Source organism: Mus caroli, chromosome 4 (assembly GCF_900094665.2).
Source record: "Mus caroli chromosome 4, CAROLI_EIJ_v1.1, whole genome shotgun sequence".
NCBI lineage: Eukaryota > Metazoa > Chordata > Mammalia > Rodentia > Muridae > Mus > Mus caroli.
The window spans coordinates 17,504,271-17,512,222 of record NC_034573.1 but is presented as its reverse complement, the minus strand read 5'-3'; the positions used below and the strand labels follow the sequence as shown (position 1 = coordinate 17,512,222).

Below are 7,952 nucleotides of genomic sequence, written 5' to 3'. Positions count from 1 at the left end.
TATATATATATATATATATATATAAACATAACAACTGTACTGTTGTCACTTATTAGTTGGACTGAATTTGTAAGCCAAGTCCATTTGTTTAGTCAAGTCTATTAACATCATGACAGGAAGCATGGTGGGATGCAGGCAGACATGATGGTGAAAAAGGTAGGTGAAAGTTTTACATCTAGATCAATAGGCAGCAGGAAGAGAACAAAACATGAGGATTAGATTTGACTTCTGAAACCTTAAAGCCCACCTCCTCGTAACATAGTTACAAGATTGGTTAGGGTTTGGTTGCTGTGAAAAGACAGTAACATAGTTATAAGGTTGGTTAGGGTTTTGTTGCTGTGAAAAGACACCATGACCAAGTGAACTCTTATAAATGCAAATATTTAATTGGGAATGGCTTCTAGGTTCAGAGGTTCAGTCTGTTATCATCATGGTAAGAGGCATGGCATTGTACAAGCAGATGTGGTACTGGAGGAGGAACTGAGAGTTCTGCATCTTGATCTGAAAACAGTCAGGAGCTTAAGTCTAAGAGACCTCAAAGCTGGCCTACACAGTAGCACACTCCTTCCAACAAGAGCACCTCTATTCCAACAAGGCCACATCCCATGGGCAAAGCATATTCAAACCATCACTTTCCACTCCCTAGTCCCCAGAGGCTTGTTCTAACAAACGAGTCTATAGGGATAATTCCTAGCCATAGCATAATGAAAAATACATTGAGTTTAACTTCAAACATCCCCAATAGTCTCAAGAATGTTAAAAGTCCAAAGTTCAAAGTCTCTTCTGAGATTCAGGCAGTCTCTTAACTGTAATCACGTGTAAAATCCAAAGCAAAAACCAAATCACATACTTCCAACATATCATGGCACAGGATATACATTACTGTTCCAAAATGTCGTAGTGAGGAAATACTAGACCAAAGCAAGATTATCAGAGCAAACTCAAAACTCTGAATCTCCATGTCTGATGACTCCTTTCAGCTTTGATGACTGCAACACACTTATTTCTCTTGGGCTGGTTCCATTCCTTGTTAGCAGTTTTCCTTGGCAGATAGTCCATGGCTCTAATATCTCTAACATCTTGGCGTCTCCAAGGCAACCTCACAGATTCTTGTTCTAATATCTGGGATCTCTACATGATCTTCTGGGATCCTCCAAAGAGGTCACATCTCCAGTTCTGCCCTCTGTAGCACCCTAGGCTCTCATTGACTCCACTCCATTGCTGCTGTTGTTACTCATGGTCATGCTGTGGTACTGGCATCTCAAGTACATTTTGGTCTTCAATTGCAACTAGGCTTCATCAGTAGCCTCTCAGAGGCTCTCTTCATGGTGCCAAGCCTCAACTTCTTTGCATGACCCCTTCAACCTGCAAATGAGGCTACACCTTCACCAAGGGCCTTTCCTGGCCTCTCACAGTGCCAAGCCTATTCATGACCCTTTCATGCCTTCACAACCAGTACTACTTAGGTGATTCTTAAACATTACCAAGACTAGCTGCCAGCAAAAGGTCTGACTCTGGAACTCAGCTTTTTTGTGTTCTCAGAAAATACTTCTCAGATTTCACCTGACTTTTGCTGGTCTCTTCTGAATTACTGCTAATTTCTTAGCTCCAGGTAACCAGCATCAACTGTCCCAGTAACACCTTCTATTCTTGACTCTAAAGCAACAGCCACATGGCTGAAGCTGTCAAGTTCTGCTGCTTGCTGGGGCTGGGACCGCTGCCCTCCTTGATATCATCACCAGCTTTCTGTTTTCCAGCTCCTTCACTGCCTAAGTTTGTCTGTCCTGGAACTTGCTCTGCAGCCTGACCTTGAATTCAGAGATTTACATGTGTCTGTCTTCTGAGTGCTGGGATTAGAGGCATGTACTACTTCACCTGGACACATGAGCTTTTCTTTACCTTTCCACAAGATTTTCACAAGGTCTGGGTTGTAGTTCATTCCAGGTATAATCAAGTTGACAACTGACAGTAGCCATCATAAACTATCCCTTGTCAATCTGACACATAGTCATATCTCCTTATGCCCAAATGAAAATAATAACCAGGTCATAATAAAGCCTAACATGATATAACTACCCCCGCCCTTTTTGAGACAGGGTTTCTCTGTATAGCCCTGGCTGTCCTGGAACTCACTTTGTAGACCAGGCTGGCCTCGAACTCAGAAANCCGCCTGCCTCTGCCTCCTGAGTGCTGGAATTAAAGGCGTGCGCCACCACGCCCAGCCAACTATCCCCCTTTTTAACTGCAAATGTATAAACAATAAGCTTAGCTGGGTTGGATCTTGCCCAGAGATCATGACTCTCTTCATTCCATTTAATATCCTTGAACACAGGACTAAGCTCCACCCTACTTCCTCTTTGAACTGTACATTTTGTGTTTTTTCCTTTCTAAGCTTGCTACAGTTGGTCAAAATGTTCCTCGTAAGAGTGGACCACAGGACAAAGTCTAAACTAGGCTTTTTTGAGCCTTCCTTTGTGAATGCAATTAATACAAATAGACTCTTAGGACAATGACAAAAAGAGGCGTAGTCTTCACCAAATTATCACAAAAATGATTTCTAAGCAATATACTAAAATTCTTTTCCTCTGAAACCTCTTAAGCCAGGCCCCCAGAGTTCATATCAACCTCAGCACCAATGTCTTCCATATTCAAATTCGGATGGCATTTAAAGCATTCCATTGCTTTCCAAAATCCATATTTCTCTAAACAAAAGTATTGCCCGGCCTATTATAGCAATAACCTGGTCCCGGGTACCAACTTCTGTCTTCCTTTGGGTTTTATTGCAGTGAAGAGACACCATGACCAGGTCAACTCTTATGAAGGCAAACATTTAATTGGGGCTGGCTTACAGTTTCAGAGTTTCAGTCCATTGTCATCATGGTGAGAAGCATGGAATTGTGCAGGCAGATATGGTGCTGAAGAGTTCAGTATCTTAATCTGAATTCATCCAGGAGGAGGTTCTTTTCCCCACTGGGAGGAGCCTGAACACTAGGAGACATCAAAGCCTGCCTACACAAGGACTCACTTCCTTCAACAAAGCCGATCCTATTCCAACAAAGTCACACCTCCTAATAGGTCCATTTTCTATGGGCCAAACATATTCAAACCACCACACACACTTCCTCCAACAAGGCCATACTTACTAATCCTGTCAAGTAGTGGCACTCCTTAATGACCAAGCATTCAAATATAGGAGTCTATGGGTACCATTTTTATTCAAACCACCATACCCACATCTCAACATTTTCTCTGCTATCAATGGCAGACTTGAACAGTACCCATCATATTGCCTCATGGTTTTGAACACCGACTATATGAAAACAGTTCGGAAAGATGGAAGCACCCCTCAAACATTAAAAATATGTTAAACTTTGGCGAGCAAAGTTTTAGTCTTTAAAAAATTTATGTGCATGTGTGTGTATTCAGAAAGTGATTTTGTGGAGTCAGTTTTCTTTCTGCCTTTTTGCTGGCTCTGGGGATGGAAATCAAGTAATTAGGATAGTGCAGCTAGAATTTTTATCTGATTGAACCATCTTGCCAGTACCTCTCCCCTTTAAACAAAAAAATTTGGTTGTTCCTGATTTGCTTTAAATACTGAAAAAGTCCCAGTAGCCCACACATTTCCGCATGACTTGCTCGTCTCCTTTAATCGTTTTCAGCTCTTCCTAAATGCACCCATTCCTTTTAAACTCTAAATTCAAATAGCCTGTCTTATTAGTGTCATTGTCTGTGATGTTTCACAACAGGCACAGTTCTTCCTTAAGACTCAGATGCTTCTCCTGTGACTCCTTGATCTGGATCTCCTACAGTTCTATTTCTTCTGCTAATTATATTACTTGAATTCTTCAGTATTCATCCAGGACATTGATTCATTCAGTAAATACTTATTGAATTTCCACTATGGCATGAGGGGACACTGGGAGTCACCAGGGATAAAACACAGTCCTCACTTTCATAAAGCTGACTTACATTTTATTGAGATGGGACTAGAAACAAATAAGTAAAGTGAACAGTATGTCAGTGAGTGGGGAAATGTCGAGGGTGAGATAGAAGCAAAGCAGGACAACCAAAGCATGGTCAGAGAAGTCTCAGCAAGTGGGTAGGGAAGGTTCGAACCTTCCTTGAGGAGGTAACTAAAGCAGGCATCAAAGGAAGGGACATTCTGATCAAAGAGACGGGCAAGGGCACTGGCTGGGGCAGAAACTGATGCAGGAGGCACAGGACGAGGGGCAATCAGTAAGTCAGAGAACATGTAACACTTCCTGTGTCACAAAAGGCTCTGGCTTTCATTTTGGAAGAGAATGATTCCCTATTCCCAGGAGCTTTGAACAGAGGAGTGATATCACACCTATGTCACAGCAAGACTGCACTGGTTTCTCTATAATTGGACTGACAGGAACAAGGGAAAGAACAGAGCACCACCAGGACACCCTCCAATTCTTAGGGAACAGTGGACTGCCCACTGAATTCCCAGGGTAGTACTAAACATGGTGACAGCTAGGTTCTAGTTCCACTTCAAAGGTGGCATTGCTGAGTGGTGACAAACTTCCAATAACTCACATGCAATTCTCACATAATCTGTTTCCCACTGGTTTTCTAAATACAATTTATTTATTTATTAGCATTTTAAAATTTTGTATTGGTTCTTTGTGAATTTCACACCATGCATCCCAATTCCACTCATCTTCCCCTCCCTTTGTACCTACCCTCCACCCTTGCAATCTCCCCCCAAACAGAGAAAAAAAGAATCCAGAATCATTGTAGAAGCTGTAGCATGTCACAGTGTGCCCTGCACTATATGCTCTGTCTACACCTCTTTGCTTGCACATGTTCACAGCAACAACTCACTGGTCTGGTTCCAGGCCTCTGGCTTCTGCTACCCTATCAAGACTGGATTCTCACTGGGACTCCTCTTGGATATCCTCTTGTTGCCCTGTGTCATGGGGATCCTGTACTTTTGGATCTGTAGGACCAGATGCTTCATGCACACCATCAGTTCATCTGTGGGGTAGATGTTGGGGTAGGCTAATTCAAAGCCCTAGATCTAGGCCTGAGAGCTATCTGAGCTGGTCAGTGTGCTGGCTCTCACGTTCTCATACTCTCACACCCTTGGGGCTGTCTAACCAGAAACCCCCACAACAGGGCTAGCCCTACTCTGTGCCCAGGAGAGGTGCAGGCCCCACTTTCCAGAGTGTTGCAGATGGTAATGGACATGGCCACTTTTCCCATCCCATGACCCCAGGACCAGTTCTCCTACATGCCATAGAGAGGGATGAGGAGGGGAGAAGGCTGTCTCTCCCTGTCCACTCTACCACCCAGCAGGGCTGGATCTCCTGGGCTCAGGCCCTTAGTGCCAGCATATCTGCAACCCCCACATCCAGAGCCAGCTCTACTGTGCTGCCCAAGTGAGACAGAGTCTGCTCTTCCAAGTGCTGCAGCAGGTGAGGGACAAAGTCTGCTCTCCTGTTCCGTACCAGCTCTCCCACCTTGACCAGTGGTGAGGGCATAAGGGAGGGGAGGGGCTCTCTCCCTACCAGACACTACCATGCTACAGACAAGAGGCAGGGCCAGCTCTTGCACGCTCACATCCTTGGTGCTGGCTCACCTGCAACCACCACATCTGGGGTCAGCTCTACTATGCTTTTCAGGCTAGATGCAGGGTGAATTTTCCTTCTCTCATGACCCCAGGGCCAGGAATCGCACCTACAGCAGGTGATGAGGGGGTAAGAGGGAAGGAGTTTTTTCCTTGTCCACACCACCACTTCAGAGAGAAGTGGTAAGGCATGCCTGAGTGGCCCCTTGCAAGGGTCATGTGTCTTGGGCTCACCCCCAGGGGGAGCCTTCGGACCCAGGCAGAAACCTTCTAGTCTCCATCTTGCTCTCCATCCTTGGAGCCTGTCCAGGTGTGTCTGATGCCAGACTGGTGGTCATCTCAGGCTAGCTTCCTGTCCAGGCCTCCTGACACCAGACTGAAGGTAGGCTCAGGCTTGCTTTTTTTCAGGGAATGTTAGGTTACTAATTATTCAGATGTTCAAAGGTCAGAACACTGAGCATAGACATGGCTTCTCTCCTCTCAGTCATTCACTGACCCACATGTGACATAGCAGCCATATCTACAAATGCCTCTAGGAGCAGGTATTTACTAACATTTTATAATGAATTCTGTATGCTTCTTCATATTCTTCAGCAACTGAAACAGGTCCTTGGCACATACAGTCCTTAGCATTACATATAGAATGATGGTTTGTATTATCTATTAACTTTATAGATCTAGAATCACCTAGGTATGTCCATGAGAGATTATCTAGAATATGTTAGTTTCTGGGAATGTCTGTGAGCATTAACTGAGATTACAGTAGCCTCTGGCAGTTGTGTGGAGAATGATCTAGATTAGGTTAATAGAGGTAGAAAGACCCAACGTTCGCTGATGATACCACTGTTCTATGGGCTGGGGTCCTGGTCTGAACACAAAAGAGAAAGTTCACTGCAAACCAGCAATCTCTCCTGGGCTTCCTGACTGCAGCAACAATGTGACCACCTGCTTCATGCCCTGCTGCCATGCCTTCCTTGCCATGGCACACTGTCCCCTGGAACTATGAGGCAAAAACAAACTCTTCCTTGTGGAAGCGGCTTTTAGCAGGGTAGTCTGCCATAGCAGCAAAAAAGGTAAGAAATGCATGTGTTTAATCTTCCAATTAAACAAAACTACTTCACGTTTCACCTTTCTATTGAAGATCGACTTTTTCATAGAATATATTCTGATCAATTTCCCCTCCCTCAACTCCTCCCAGAGCCTCCACTCTCCACCCACCCAAATCCAGACCTTTTCTTTCTCTCCCTCATAAGAAAACAAACAGGAAAAAAAAAAGTCAAAGAGCCTAAGATGCATATATAGCCACAGACACACTTTCATTCACACACAAATCCCATAAAAGCACAAAATTAGAAAGCATGATATCTAAACAAAAGACCTGTAAGGTTAAAAAAAATAGTCTTGAGCTCATTTTTGTGTTGGCCATCTACTGCTGGATGTGGAGCCTGTCCTAGGTGTGGTCTTTATACCCAGGGAAACTCCAGTGAGAGAACCAGCTTCTCCTTTGCCAGCTGCTGTCATCTGGACATAGCTTCTGGGCTAGGCATGGAAGCTTGTGTTCACTTCCCTTCTTAGTGCCGGAGCCCTATCTATGCAGACCCATTCTAAAAGTAAGCTTTAGTGAGTAGAGGTACGTTTCTGTGCATGGGATCAAACTATTTCCCCCAAACTGGACAAATTAACACTGCTACTTCATTGTGAGTATACAAGCAGTTATGGTGAGTCATTCATTTATAAGTTAGCAATCTAAAAATGAATGCTGGCTTTCAATGGATCAAAAATCCTATTTATTAATTTAATAATTTTTAAATGATTTGCAGATTAGAAAAGTGACTTCACAGAAATAAATGAAGTCTTAGAACTAGAAGCTTTGGTCTTACTTCCTTGCTAAGTAAGGAAGATCTTTGCTAAGGGGCAAAGCACTTTTATCTAGATTTCCTTTTCATATATGAGTTAAAATAACTGGGAATTTCTTTTCTTTCTTTGCTGCCATCATAAAAAACTTTTTCTCCAAAGAATTTATAGAGGAGTGTCAAACTAGTCACCCAAAACCTCATCACTAACAAACAGGAAGACGTCAAGTGACCTGATGATAGTCAGAAAGCACAATAAAGACATGACCCCCTTACACTGCCACTTTGCTTTTGATTTTCTTCCCTCCAAGGCTCAGATATGCATATTTTCACTCTGAGCAGGCTATCTAATCAATATGCTCACATTCTCTCTTCCCAACTTTACATAATATATTGATCTCATAAAGGCAGTAGCAACAGACTTAACTGACCATACATGAATCATTTCTTAATGTGCCTCGTGGAAGTTTTATTTCATGCAGTTACATGGCTATTTTTCATTGATC

At 43.4% G+C, this 7,952-nt stretch overlaps 1 protein-coding gene and 1 non-coding gene across 4 annotated transcripts in view; both read right to left on the bottom strand.

Annotated features, from left to right (window-relative positions):
- Fbxl4 (F-box and leucine rich repeat protein 4) overlaps positions 1 to 7,952 on the bottom strand; it is a 74,281-nt gene that overhangs the window by 31,729 nt on the left and 34,600 nt on the right. The window lies entirely within an intron of this gene.
- Positions 6,004 to 6,136, bottom strand: LOC115031005. Its single transcript, XR_003836597.1, has one exon. It is a non-coding gene; the product is annotated as a small nucleolar RNA SNORA17 (small nucleolar RNA).